This window comes from Carcharhinus amblyrhynchos, chromosome 5 (genome assembly GCF_965287045.1).
Source record: "Carcharhinus amblyrhynchos chromosome 5, sCarAmb.v2.hapA, whole genome shotgun sequence".
NCBI classification, from domain to species: domain Eukaryota; kingdom Metazoa; phylum Chordata; class Chondrichthyes; order Carcharhiniformes; family Carcharhinidae; genus Carcharhinus; species Carcharhinus amblyrhynchos.
The window spans coordinates 61,518,953-61,534,206 of record NC_137328.1 but is presented as its reverse complement, the minus strand read 5'-3'; positions in this window follow the sequence as shown (position 1 = coordinate 61,534,206).

The window sequence follows — 15,254 nt, the reverse complement described above, 5'->3', positions numbered from 1 at the left end:
AAAAATTTTTTTGGAAGACAACCAAGAATCGGGAGCTCTCAGCAATCATGCCCAATGAGTGAAGGCATGAACAGTAATGGAGGTGCGTCAGATGGCGACGTAATCTTTGAATTTTGATCTGAATTATTTGGAACGAACTCAGTGGTCTAAATGAATGTATTGAATGTTCTGAAAAGTTGCAAGAGCTCATCAGGGAAGGATGGAGAGGCAGGCTGGGCTGAGGTTTGTGTCACCTTAAGGGCTGGGAACACATGTGGCATTGAACATACTCTCAACCTGTCAAACCCCCTCATAATTTTATGCTTCAATAAGATCACCTCTCATTCTTCTCATCTCCATTGTGTGTCAGCTGAACCCACTCAAACGTTCTGTATTAATGGTGAGTCGGCAGGTAAGTGCGGCTGAGTCCTCAAAAAGATCAGCCATGGTCTTATTGAATGGCAGAGTAGATTTGAGGGGCTAGATGGCCAATTCCTGCTCATAGTTCTTATATTTATGTTCTTAGGTTTAATAGATGGTCCCTTTATGCCAGGAATCAACCTAGTCAATGAATCTCTTCTCATTAATGAGGGCATAAATGTCTGTGACCTTCTACCTGGAGTGTCGCAGTCTCCCTCAGCGTTACCTCTCTGAAGGGTTTGACAGGTTGAGAGTTTGTTTTCCCTTATAGAAGTAGGGGATACAGTTTCAAAATAAGGGGTCATCCATTTAAAACAGAGATGTTAAGGAATTTCTTCTCTCAGAGAGTTGTTATTCTTTGGAATTTTCTTCTCTGGACAGCAGCAAATGCAAAATCCTGCTCAACGGTAGGAGGGTTCAGTTCCACCTCCCAGTACCTATCTCCCATGGAAAAATCATGGCCCAAGTCTTCACTTAAAAGCCTGCAAAAACTCTTTAGGGGCTGTCAGTGTAGTGAATGGTGAGTGACATTGCTTTACCACTGGCTGCAAGATCTGGACAAATAAGTTTTCTCATGAAGTTGGTGAGGGTAACAAAAAAAGTGACTTTGAGCACATATGTTTGACAATATCAACACAATTAGTGCTGCCAGCTGCTTTGCTGTCTTGTACAGGATGGCTGAATGTTGAATCCACACGTAGACAAGAAAAAGTAGCTGCAAGCTTCATCCAGTATTAGTAGCAGCAGCCTTTTTATTTGCAGTTTTCAACACTAACGTGTTTTCAACACTAATGTCTGGAGGAACCTGCCTGAGACAGTGGGGGAGATTTCTATTGGCATTCGCACAAGCAAAAATGGTGACAAGAGGCAGAAAGTCTCGCAAGATCGCAGGAATGAGAATCTTAGCAGCAAAATATCGTTTTCTGATTCTCCCCACCCCTTGCCAGTGACCTAACGACATTACTGTCCAGAAAGGGTGGAAACCTCATTTAAATCTATTTTAATAAATTTATATGTGCTTAAAGAACTTCCCCATCACATCCTACTCACCATGTAAAGATCTCCCCCCTTGCTAACGTGACATGTTGCTCCAGTGCTTGTGGGGGGGGTTAATGCAAATTGGGGCACCTTCCAATTACTGTAGAGCTGGCATTGCTGGGTCTATCACACAGAGTGCCAGAGAATCTGAAGAAAAACTCAACTATGGAGCTAGAAAGCTACACGCCGGTTTTCTCACCTCAGCCACAAATTTCTGCTCAGTAACTATTTAGACCATAATGCTATTACAAATGTTTGTTGGTTTTCAACAACTACTATAAGCTGGATTTGCATGAAATCAGTGGAGTTTCTAGAGCCCTTTAAAAAGAGCTTGAATCCAGAAGCTTCACCCGCCATTTCAGGCACGCATGGGTAGGGGAATGGGGTAAGGGTTTGAAGCAGACATGAGGGAAACCCAAACTCATCTGGGTTATTTAAATTGAGTGCACAGACAGGCAGATCCAATTTACACTCCAGGAATGGCCATAAGCTGCAGTTTGTGTTTCATGACTTCATGGTGGAGATGTACATGCTTGTGAAAGGTGCATAAAGTATATAGGAACATCAAGCTATCAAGTTCTTTCAATCTCCTGCCCTTTAAGTTTTGAAAAGCAGAACTGCTTGTCTGTGTCTCAGAGTTAAAAAGAAAGTTCCAGAAGTTTCAATACATGTTGGTGACATACCCCTAAGGGTTATCATTATTGCATTACTGCTTCCAAAACCTGTCATTAACACAGTAGGATCTATGAGTTCAACTTGATTGATAGCTCCAAGAGGTTATTAAAGCTGGCTTCGATGTGATGTGTTATTATAATGGATTAATTACTTTAAGGGATTTAAATGTACTGAATAAGCTTTCATGAATTAAATTGCTTTTTATATAACAAAGTCTCTAATAGATCCTTAGAACTTTGTTTCATCTCAGCATGGATCCTGAGGTCTGCCATGGTGGATAGCTGCTAAGTCGGTTTGAAGGGTGTAAGGACAAAGGGTGAGGGCTGAGGAGGGAAAGGCTTCCTATGATTTGGCACTAAATTGGCATAGTGGCTATAAACAGCAATGGGGTGGGTGTAGGAGCATAAATTGGCATGGATGGGGTATGACAAGTGGATGGGGCATGAAATGATGTGAGAAATGAGGGCTAGAGAGCCTAACATTGTAAAAAACAACTGCGATGAAGTCTCAGAGAACCAAGGCCTGCCTTTTAACCAGCTGGTCTTGGCATTCAGCAGCCCATGGATGCCTCTGAACTGTTTTAACGGTCAGTGGGCCCATCTCCAGCATGGCCTCCCATAGAATGGAGTGAAAATCATGCCCTTCATGGCACATTTTACAGATGAAGGGATGCCAAGCAAGGAAATTTCTCAACTCTCATTACCCATCTCTAACATGAATATCCATCCCTATGTATCCTGTGGATGGCATTGACATCAGAATGTGTGTAATGCAACATTCCTATCTTCAGTTCAGGAATATATGGAACTTCATCTCAAAAAATAAACAGAAGCATTCCCTGCGATTAACAGACTGACCCAAATCTCCAATAGCTGTATGTAACCCACTTAATTGCTACCTTACCCCCTCACCAACTTAGTTTACACATTTAACTTCTTTCTGTAGCTTCTCAAAGTGCTTTTGGGGCATTAGAATGCTCTATTTGAATATGGCAACTAGTGTCGTAAAAAGGGGATGTAGCTTGAACAAAGATTCTCTGTACTGCTCCCTGCAAGGATTCCTGCACTGTACAAGTTCAGAAGGCCCCTCCATCAAAGGATCGGCCTGAATAATCTGAGGAAGATAAACAGATAACATTTTGTGTGATTTGGATAATAAATAGGGATTCTGATACAGATTGCAAGTTCTAGGCCCGTGTCCCTCTTTAGAATGGGGAGGGAAAGAACAGGAACCTCATTAATAAAAAACAGTTATTAACAAAGTAAAACTTTTTTTAAAAAAGCAACTAATAATTAGCCTTTCTTTAAACTACCTGATGTGCTATTGAAATCTACTTCTGCCTTATTGATACTGAGCATAAATGGTGTCCTAATAGTAGCGGAGGGCATTACCAAGTTATTAATGTTTCATCTAAATATGACCAGCTATTTTAGCACAGTTACTTCTACCAACTAGCAAAATTATATTGGAAAATCAGACAATTGCTAAAACTGGGCAAGAATCGTACTAACGGAGCTTAATTCCTTACAAAAATATAGCAATATTCATTGAAAATATGGGTTTACCAGTCTCTGATAAACTTTCAACAAAATTTGATTTTCAAATGAAAATTATCTGTAACAATTTCTCCCAACACGATAAACAATTAAATAATAAGGTCTCAAAACTTTGCAAATCTGCATCAATAAGGAATAAAAATTAGATCAAATTTGTTCTTTTGTCCCCAGGAGCAATACCACATCATTGACAAAACAAAGTACATTCACACCAAAACTTCAAACATTTGCACCTCATAAAGCCTCCTAATAATGGAACTAAATGGTTGCATGCAACTTAGAGATAGTTAATATAATTGCTAATTCTGCTTATTAAACAAAATTCACTGGGGTAGATTTTCATATTTGCCATTTGGGTGAAATATACAAGGAAAAAATCTGGCAGGAAGGATTGTACACCAGGAACAGAACCTGATTGTGCTTCATTGAAATGAATGGAAGGAAAATCAGCGAGTTCTGTGTGGATGTGAATCTCTCCTTTCTGTGCTCTATCCAGGCAATGTTTAATATCGATATCATCCTGCATTTTACAAATCTACATCGAGAAAAAATAATTTCTCAAGAAATATATATTCACTGCATTCTGCAATAAATTATTTATTGCACATATATCTTTATTGCAAGGATTACTCAAGAATCATAAACTACTTATTGCATTCAAGGGAATAAACTTGGTTTGTATGTAAAATCACTGACAATCACTCTGTGGTAATGCAAGTAAAAATTGGATCTAGAACTGGGTTTTATGATCTTGATGAGGTTTGGAAATTATGGTCAAATACAACACATAGTCTGTGGGCAAATAATAGAGTGGTGCAGCATCAGAAATTGATGTCTGCTAGAGTAGAGTTCTGACTGTATAAAGGAGTGTGAGGAAGGTTTCCTTGTTTTGTCTCTTGAGGGCAGCAGTGCCTCAGTCAACTTGAATAGATCATCTGCACGTGAAGTTTCCTTTTCTCCCTACTCCAGATGGAAAGGCTGAATGCATAGTGCAATCCTATCATAAACAGCACAGAATAATTTTCATTGATAGTCTTCTGTTGCACATATTGAAATAAAATCTAACACAAAATGGGCAAGAGCAATCTAAGCAGTCATGTAGCCCAATTAGAAAATCACATAAGCATGATAAGATGATAAGGGATAAGTGTGGGCCCTGGGCAGGGTCATCAGATGTCCCCAGAAACCTAACTCTATATAAGAGGACAATTTCTACATTTTAACATTTAGCTTCTGGATCTATTTACTTTCAGTCACCAAGTTCTGAGTGCCAAAGTGTGGTTCTCAAATTTGATTTTTTTTTAATCTTCTGAAATTAATTTTGATTGCATCAATTTCATTTACAAAATACCTGATAATTGTCAGTTTATTTAATAACAAAGTAAAATTATTTAATTCAAAAGTACTAACTTTATAATATACATAAAGGTTATGTTGGTATATGTAAAAGTTCAAAGTAATTGAATAGGGCAGAGCTTACCTCACTTGAGTTGAATCACTGTTTTCAGTTAAAATAATCTCTTCCCTCATTAATTCTTTTTCCATCAAAGCACAGCGTTCAGTTGCAAATGATTCTGGATAAACCTGTTCTTCCATCTTTCCACCTTCCCTTAAATCTTCTTGTGAGATCTTGGCTTCCCTCACTGAGAACTGTGATGCAGTGCTCTCAGATTCACTGTTGCTTAGCTCATCTATAGATGCAGTTCTATTTGAATTAATTGTTCCACTTGTTTCTGAAGGTGTATGACACATGACATCATTGTCAGTCTTCAATTCTTCAGGTTTATTTGAACTGGTCTCATTAAATAGAGGACTTGCTGTCTTTAGCTCCTTAAGTGAATGCTCTGAATTAGATTCACTCACTTCTGCCCTACTAGAACTTTCCTCAAGTGAGGTGTTCAAGAGTTCATTTACCTCCTCTGCTTTTTTGCTCTGTTGACCTGTGGCTTTCTCATCTAAATATACTTCCCTTTGATCTTGGTCATTATTGTCCTCAAGCTGCTCTTCAGCGATTTTGTATGCAGGAGGAGAGTCATGGGAAAATCTCTCCAAGTCATTTGTTGCATTTCCACTGACCCCTGGCTGAATTGCATCTGAAGGAAATGTTGAAAAAATACCTTCTTGAAAATCTACTTTTACAATGGTTGTATTCACATTTTCTACCATCAAACTTTTATATTCCTGACTAGCTGGCACTCCTTCGCAAGGTCTTTCACTTCCAGATACAATAATATAGTCCATTTCTCCTGTACTAATGTCTTTATCTGATGTTAGCCTGATGTCATTGCTACCCAATTCACTTGAGTTCATCTGATGTTTACTCACATTTTCAACCTCTGGTGAACTGTTACCAATTTCAACAGAGGAAGCTGGAGAGCTGAGTGAAGAAACCAAGGAACTGTACTGATTGTCAAACTTATGCTCCAAAAGGATATCATTGCCATTGTTACAGGGCTCTGACAGTTGGTCTGCAATTTCTGCTCTTAATTCGCTCCCTGCAGCCTCTTTATGACTTGCTGTTGCAGCAAGACCCTCTGAAATGGAAGTATGAGAAAATCCTTCACCAATTATACTACTATCCTGGGGACTAAGGTCTTCCCAAAAGTCTGATTTCTGGATACTGGAAGATAAGCTACAAGATGTCACATTGCTGTTACTGCTGCTATCTGAATTTTCAAATGAAGCCCATGTACTTCCCACAACATTATGTATCACATTCTTAGATTCTGTACTTCTTTGGTTTGATATATCTGTGTCAGAGAGTCCTGCAGTACCATCTGCTGGTGAAAATATATTTCTCTCTTCAATAACCTTGGTTGAAGTTTTCAACGAGTTTGATTGTTTTACAGATTCACAAGTATCATGAAATGAAACAGATCCTACATTTTCATGGACAAATGCTGTCTTGTCTTTAAATAGGTCTGATTTAGGTTCTGTGTAACAACCTTGAACTTCAGGACCGGTCAGCCGGGTTTCCTCACCAGTAATTATTGGGGTTTCCTGAGTTGCAGCAAACTCATCCTTCATGGTTTTGGAAGCACTGATGTTTGCAGGTGAAATTACATCATCCAAGCAAGTGGCGCCTGTTTCAATCAGAGAAAAATCTCTCAGAGGTTCCATATGCAAAATATTTTCTTCCGATACAGAGAAGTATTCCATCACTTCTGAATTATGCAAAGTTTCTACCTGCTTATCCAGACTGTAGTCAGAAGTAACAGAAATGAAATAGTCATCCACAGATCCAGATGTTGAAAAAAAGCTTTCGTTTACCCCATCATTTATACTGTGTAAATTATTGTCTAGGTATAAATTTGAAGGTTCCTCTTTTGAAACATTGCCCTCTTGCTCTTCCCCAAGAACGAATGAAGTTAAGTTTCTGTCCTCCAGAGTCACAGGTGCCATTTTATTATCTTCCATTGTGTTCAAAACATTATTTTCAGGACCTGAGACTTGAAATTGCTTAGTTTCTGCCAAAGAAATATCATTTACATTATCCAGCGTAAAAGAAATCGCTTCCACTGGGTTCCAGGGATCAAGGTGTTCTACATTTGATTGGTTAACTAGATGGTCTCTATGCCCTGTAAATTCAGGATTTTCTAAATCATAATAATTTATTTCCTCTTTATATTTATCCTGTGAATCTGGACATTTTGTGATTGATTCAGTAACTCCCTCTTCTAATTGAATCCAAGCAACAGGACTACCAGAAATTTGTTGCTCATCTTCTTGTGCAGATTCAATCTTTACATTATGTAATTCAGTCAACTCTTTATCTTTATCAATTGCTTGTTCTTCTGTGATAAAAAATTGTCCTGATTCAATGCAAATGTCTGCGTGTTTTGATTCCTTCATGTTATCTAACTGTACTAAACGAAACTCTGTATCCACAGCAACTACGGGTGAATGGCTTGTCTGTTGTACCAATTCATTATCCACACTTTGATATGGATGAAAAGGAGCTTGTTCAGCCAATTCATATGAATTAACATCATCTGACACTGAAAGACAAGACTGATGTCTAGATACATCCATTATATCTGGTCGTTTGGTTGTAGATTCAGCAGCTTTTTCTTCTGAGTCAATCCACATATCTGGATTTCCAGAATCTTGCTTTTCTGCCTCAACAGGTTCAGTCCATTTATCAGGACTCTTTGAGGCTGAGAGGTCTGAATCTAGTTCACAGTCATTCAAAATATCAGGGTTTACATCAGTTGAACTAAAAAACAAGTGATCTGATTCAACCCAAACATCAGGATTTGTTGAAGAAATCTGATATGTTTCTTGGTGATAGTCATTCATGATATCAGGAATGTTTCCATCTGGTTTAATTAACTCCTGTTCAAATCCACTAAAGGCATTATTAATAGTGGGAAGTACCTCAGGAAAGTGATATGTAGAGTCTATCCCAGTTTCAGGAATTTCAGCGCAAGACTGGTCATTCTCACCTTCTCCACGTTTGTTAGGATGTAGTACATTTGGTCGCTCTTGTTCAAATTTATTTGAAATATGAAGGTCAGTAGTTGGCTGGATAAACTCACATTCAGAATCATTGAATTGATCAGAATTCTTCATGGCTTTCAGCATTCCTTCTTCCAAAGATTGATTGCTGATATCAATGGCTATCAAATGATCTTGTGGCATTTCAGAAGCTAACAGTTGACTGTACTGTTCATCTTCACAATGTATATCAAGAAGGCTGAACACTGACTGTTCCGTTTTCTGAGTAGTTGCTTTCCATTGTCCTTCCAGGTCAGGATCAGAAAATTTTTCTTCATGTTTGCTATGTGAATCTGCATTCAGTTCAGAAACGCCTTGTATCTGATTCCACATCTGAGGACTTGAAGAGGGTTGCTGGTTATCTGTTTCAACGAATTTATACTCAACAGATCTGGAGAATTTATCAGTTTCATAGTCTGGTAATCTGTCTTCCATTTCATAATCATGGCATAAGGTAGGGTGGTCTGCATTTGGTTGACTGATTTCCTGTACTTGATTGAACCAAAATTCTTGGTTCATGAATGTGGACTCATGATTATCTTGTTCAAAAACATTCCATGGATGATGTTTCTTTATAGAAGGCTGGTTGCTCTCTTGTCCATTTTTATTCTCTATATATGGATTTTCAGCTGAAGAATATCTAGTTCTTTGGTCCAAACTTTTCACTTTATCTAGAGATTCTACATTTGATTGACTGATCTTTTCAATACATTTACCATTTTCCTCTCGACCTTCAGAAGACGAATGGCTGCAAAGTTCAAGTTCATTCCTCATTGCAGAAGCATCTGGAGATGCTTGTTCGCATTCCTCTGCATCCAATGGCACTAAAGTTTCAAATTCTGCCTGGCTGTGACTAATGTTATCTTGCTGTAGGTCCTGAACATGTTCAATGTTTTGAATGCTAGTTTCAGTCACTGACTGAGTAATGTCCTGCTCAGATTCACCCTTCACCTTACATGGTTGACTAATGCCATCTATTTGTCTGCTCAATAGATTTGGATGTGTCAGTGGTGAGTGTTTGGGATCACCTTGAGAAATATTCCATGCTTCCAAGTTTTTTGTCTGTAAATGTTCATCACATAAATCTGTATCTTCAATGGCCAACTGCTTTTTCACCTTTTCAGGACTAAACTCTAGATCATACTCCTGTGCAGATGTTTGGAAGTCTTCTGCAAACCCTATTTTTCCACTTTTGGAAGTTGAGTTGCTGACTTCCTGGTCAAATGTAGTCCATGCAGCTAAAATTTCACGACTTGACTGGGTTTCATTTGTAGGTTCATTCTCCATATCTAAAATTGCAGTAACTGGCAAATTAACTTCCTGTTCAGAATTCCTTAGTATTGTAGGAATTTGTGATGAAGAAAGATCAGTCTCCTGTATAGACTCTGTGCTAGTTTCTGGATTCTCAGTGTTTGGTTGTTGGATTTTACATTCAGTGGGCCTTGTAACTTTATGTATAGGTTCGTCACAAATAAATGTATTTGCTATTGCTAATGCACATTGTTTCTGTTCAGAATCAATGTCTGAACTATCCGCACATTGCGGTTTGCCCTCTTGTCTTGATGATGTTATAATGTTGAGGGATTCGCCTTCTAATAATGGATCAAAATTATTGAAGCCAAACACATTTGCTTCTTTCGCAGCTATGTTCCAGGTATCTAGATTGGAATCAACAGAGATCAGTTGGTTTTTATCCAGTTCATCATCTACATCTGGTTTGGCAGAGGATGATTGGAAAATGGACTGTTCAGATGTACTCCACAGATCATCCACATTTCTAACAGTTGATTGCTTAGACTGATTATCAATTTCATTCCAAATATCGCAACGTGTGAAATCAGACTGACTGAAATCCTGATCAAAATCTGTCCAAAAATCAGAAGGTTGCCCAATTACATTTAGTTCTTTTTGGTTTTCATTCCAGACATCAATTGTGCTTGACCCAGGCTGTTTAAGGCCTTCTTCAAGTTCGTTTTGTTGTCCAATGTGCTTAGAACCTGACAGATCAGAATCAACAGTTGCAATTTCATTGATTTTTTCTATCACATCTTCCGCAAAAATATTATGAGGACCCTCATCCAGAGGTGAACCTTCAACAAGACTGTTCATGGGTGTTGGGGGCACATTCTTATCTTCAATTTGTGCTCCAATCACATCATTAGGAAGATTTTGAGAAGTTGGAGAAATATCAACCACACGAGATCTCGTAAATTGTTGCAGCGTTTGATCTTTTTCTAATTTATCCCTAGCATTTTCTTCACTATAACCATGAAAATCCTCTTCCTTTACTGGGTCAGTTACTGCACTGGCTTTCTCTGTTTTTACAGCTTTCACAATATGATTTTTTGGAGGTGCAGAATCTAACTTTGGCAAACTAGTAATCATCAAAAACTCTTCTTTTTCTCCTGCAACATCAGCTTTAGTGTTACTGCAACATGATGGATCAAGAACAGACAAATCAAAATTATCATTCACATTCACAACTGCTGGTACCTTTTCCTCTGCTAATTCAGCTTCAGGTAGTGAGCTAAACAGATCAAATCCATGTACGATGCTTGAGGGCGGTACTACTGCTTCTCGAATTGGGCTTTCATCACTGAGAAAAACAGAGCTTTCTTTGGATGAGCGATTGCTTCGAATAGTAGCTAATCCACTGTCTGGACTCATTAGATCTAAATTGCCATCACCATGGGCCTGTAAGGAGGAGTTTATAATTTGAGAGTTTTCCAATAAGTTGTCACCAATATATTCAGTGTTCTGGGAATCCACATCAGGACCAGATAAGTCTAGAACACCTGATGATCCTTCTGAAACCGGAGCACTGCCATTGACAGCTTCAGTGGAGGAAGTTCTCCTGTTCATCACCATTCCTTGCTGTCGCCTATGGATACAGTCTTTTATTAGTGGAAGTATCTGCTTGCATGAAACTGAAGAGCTCCCTTGCTGATATGCTCTGATTTCCTGAAAGCCGTACTCCATGGGCACTAGCTGAAGACATGGATTTTGACATTCTTCTAATGTATTACAGATCTATCAAATAATGAAAATATTAGTGAGCACTTTTATTTCAACAAATTGAACTACTATAAAATCTACTACAGCAAAAAAAAATCAATGGTACTTGTCAAAGAACCACTTAGCATAAAAGGTCACTACATGATATTTCTATTTTCCGGAACTTAAAATTATGATTTGCTATTTAATTCATGTGTTGTGTCATTTAAGTTAAGCCAAAATCATGAAGTAAAAACATAAAAATGGAACGGCTATTCAATTTCCAATTGTCTTGGAAATTCATAAAATGTCATCATTGCTTTTATAATTTGAGAAGCAAATTATAAGCTTCTGTAAAACAAAAATTAAAAATCAATATAACATGCATAAAATGAGCAATGTAACACAGAAAAACAGATGCCATTAATGCTTGGTAGACCATTAGCCTTCCTGAAACAATCTTTACCAATCATTTTATAGTGAATAATGTTATGTACTGGAAAATAATGGAACTTGAAACAGAATTTTGCTCTTCTCTATGAACACAAAGCACAGAGATATTCAACAATGTCATATGAATTGGCAAAAGAATAAGTATTGCCCTTACTCCTTCATCTACCAGTTTTTCAGAATTTATTTTTTATTCTTTCAAGGGATTTGGGTGTTGCTGGCAAGTCCAGAATTATTTGCCCATTCCTAGTTGCCCTTGAGAAGACATTGGTAAGCCACTTTCTTCTAACACTGCAGTGCACATTGTGATGTTGGATCGGGAGTTCCAGGATTTTGACCCAGCTTCAATCAAGGACTTGTGGTATAGTTCCAAATTAGGATGATACGTGATTTTGAGGGGTCTTGCAGGTGGTGATGTTCTCATGTGTCTGCTGCCCTTGTCTATTTTAGGCTGTCATAATCTCGGTTTTGGAAGGCGCCGTTAAAAAAACTTCGTCAAATTATCGTAATGCATCTTGCAGGTTGTACAATATTGCAGCCATGATGCATGCGTAGAGCAGGAAGTGAAGGTAGTCGATGGAGTGCCAGTCAAGTGTGCTGATTTATCCTGGATGATGTCAGGTATCTTGTGTGCTGTTAGAGCTGCACCAAATTGGAGAATTTCATCAAATTCTCCACTTATGCCTTGTAAATGGTGGACAGCATTTGTGGAGTCAGGTAGTGAACTATTAGCCCCCAAATTTCCATCCTCTGATTAGTCTTGCAACCACAGTATTTGTACGTCTGGTTCAGTTAAGTCTGGGGTCAATGGCAACGCCCAGTGTGTTGTTGGTGGGGGATTTAGTCATGGCAATGCCCCAAATTTCAAAGCGAATTAGTAACATTCACTCTTGTTGCAGCTCATTATTGCCCGGCATTTCTATGACATGATGTTATTAGTCAATTGTCAGCCCAAGTCTGAATGTTGTTCAAGTCTTGCAGCATGCACGTACATGAAAATGAACATTGTGCAATTGTCAGCAAACATCCCCATTTCTGACCTTATGATAGAGGAAAGGTCATTAATGAAACGGCTGAAGATGGTTGGGATTGAGACACTAGCCTGAGAAACTCTTGCTTTGATGTCCCAGGTCTGAGACGATTGGCCTCCAGTAACCATAATCAATTTCCTTTGTATTTGGTATTATCTGTTCTGAATTTATCTCATTTACCATGTTGATGGAGCCACCACACGTAACAGAACATGTCTTTAGTGAAGACAGTGGCCACTCCTACCAATACAGCCATATATAAATAAAACCTGTGCTACTGAACCACCTGCTCAATCTTTCCTTGTAAGGAAGCCCCTTCAACAAAGGAATCAACTTAGTGAACCTTCTCTGAACTGCACCCAACGCAAGTATATCTTCCTTTAAATAGAGAAAATAAACCTGTACACAATGCAAGTAGATCGAGGCAATAAGATTTAAATTACCATTACCATTTGAGATAATTTTCATATTAGTCTGTGAATATTATGAAAATTTAACTTATCAAACCAACAAGGTCAAGGAAGCCATTTTGAGAATAATGTTAGGGTAAAGAAGCCACTTTGTATTCTGTAACTTGCGTTTAATAAATACTTTATTCAAAATTACCATCTTAATTAGTCATCGGTCAAAAACAGATGATTGAATAACTAGTGAGCCTCAACTGAATTATATCGGAATGAGCAAAAATTCAGTAGTTATATTAAAAAGGTTGGGTTATAGTCAAAACTCTATAAGCTTGTTTTAAAGTCACTAATTAGCCATAAGCTTGGGGGTGGGGGGATGAATTTCCCCATCCCACCTATCACAGAAATCGTAGCAGGTGGGAGGTGGACCGTGCATTGACGTTGGGTGGGATTTTCCAGGTTTGGGGCAAATGCGGCTGGAAAATCCCGTTCTGTGTGTCTGTAAAAGAAATATACCATCAGATAAAATGTACAAGCAATGGATCCTCCTACCCTGATTAGCCTCAAAGATCATGTGCCCTTACAGAGAACTGAAATAACTGAAATAGCAGCTGCAATTGTATGACAGCGAATTGTTCAAAATCAAATTGAATACTGCTGTTTAACAGCTCCCCTTTCCTCTTGCCTGGGATAATGCACGCAGATGACTATAGTAATTGAAAGCTAATCAAATTAACTTAAACAATAAAATTGATCAATTATCCATTTATCATGAGCCTAATTTAAAGTGAGGTAATCTCATTTAGGGGTTAAAAGCAAAGGTTCCGAAAGAGCTTCCCAGTTGGCCACAGAAAGAAGCAATGTTAAAGGGATTTCTGAGTGGTCTACAAACTGATAACCTAGTTGCAGTTGCAAAAGTCTATCTTGAGCTGATAAAATTATACCTTTATTAAACTTAATTTAATTTACTACCCGAAAGTCCTGTCTTGCTTATGGTTAAAGTCTTATTTGAACTGAAACAATTTATTTTGTTAGTTATAAATTACTGGTGCGTTTAGTCCATTGCAATTAATTTGCGGGTTACAAAATTGGATCACCTAAAAATAGTCATTTTAAATGTGGTCTGACCCACCCTGTACACTTGTACAGTTGAGACAGACTTATCTACTTTTGTACACCTATCCTCTTTGAAATAAAGGTCAACATTCCATTTGCCTTCCTAATTACTAGCTTTACCTCTACGCTAACATTTTGTGATTCATGTACAAGGCCACTCAAGTCCCTCTGCACCACAACATTCTGCAGTCCCTCTACATTTAAATAGTATTTTGCATATCTACTGTTCCAACAAATTGCACATTTTCCCACATACGCCATCTCTAATTTTTTGCCATTCACTTAAGCTATCTACCTTTTGCAGTCCTCATGCTCTCCTCACAACTCGTTTTCCTTTCTATTTTTGTGTCACAATGAAACTTAGCTACAGTACATTCTCCTTCTTAATTCAAGTCATTAATAGAGATTGTAAATAGTTAAGGTCCCTGCACTGGTCCCTAAGACACTCCATTCATTGCAGTTCACCAACTTAAAAATGACTCATTTATCACTCCACCATCACCACACCCCTCCCCCGTGATGTATTTTCCAGTGGAGGAATGGCCTACCATTGGCCAGCAGAGGGATCTTCCAGTCCCACCAATGTCTACAGTGATTTGTGTGCCCCACACCCACCGCTGAAGAATGCGCTGCAGGAGTCACCATCGGTAGGACCGGAAGATCCTGGAAGGGAAGGAAAATTGCGGCCTCTGTTTTCTTTTAGTTATCTAATGCAAAATATATCACCCCCAACAACATGAACTCTTACTTTCTATAGTAACTTATTGGATAGCTTTTGAAAATAAAGATACACTACATCTGCTGGTTCTGCTTTATCCATCATGTTTATTACATCTTCAACAATTTTCAAGCATGATTTGCCTTTCATAAACACCAACATAAAAGTACCTTCAGACTGCAAAGTACATTGGGCTTAGCAAAAAGAGCCTTAAAGAACTGTGACTGTCAGTACTAAATCTGATCTTAGTGTTATTGATGATAGTATTGAATGCCAGAGTGCAAAATGACCCTATTCCTCTGTGTACTTAAAATAATTAACCCATAAGCAACACCCATCTCTCCACAAAAAGTCCAATAGCTTCAGTTTTAAAATA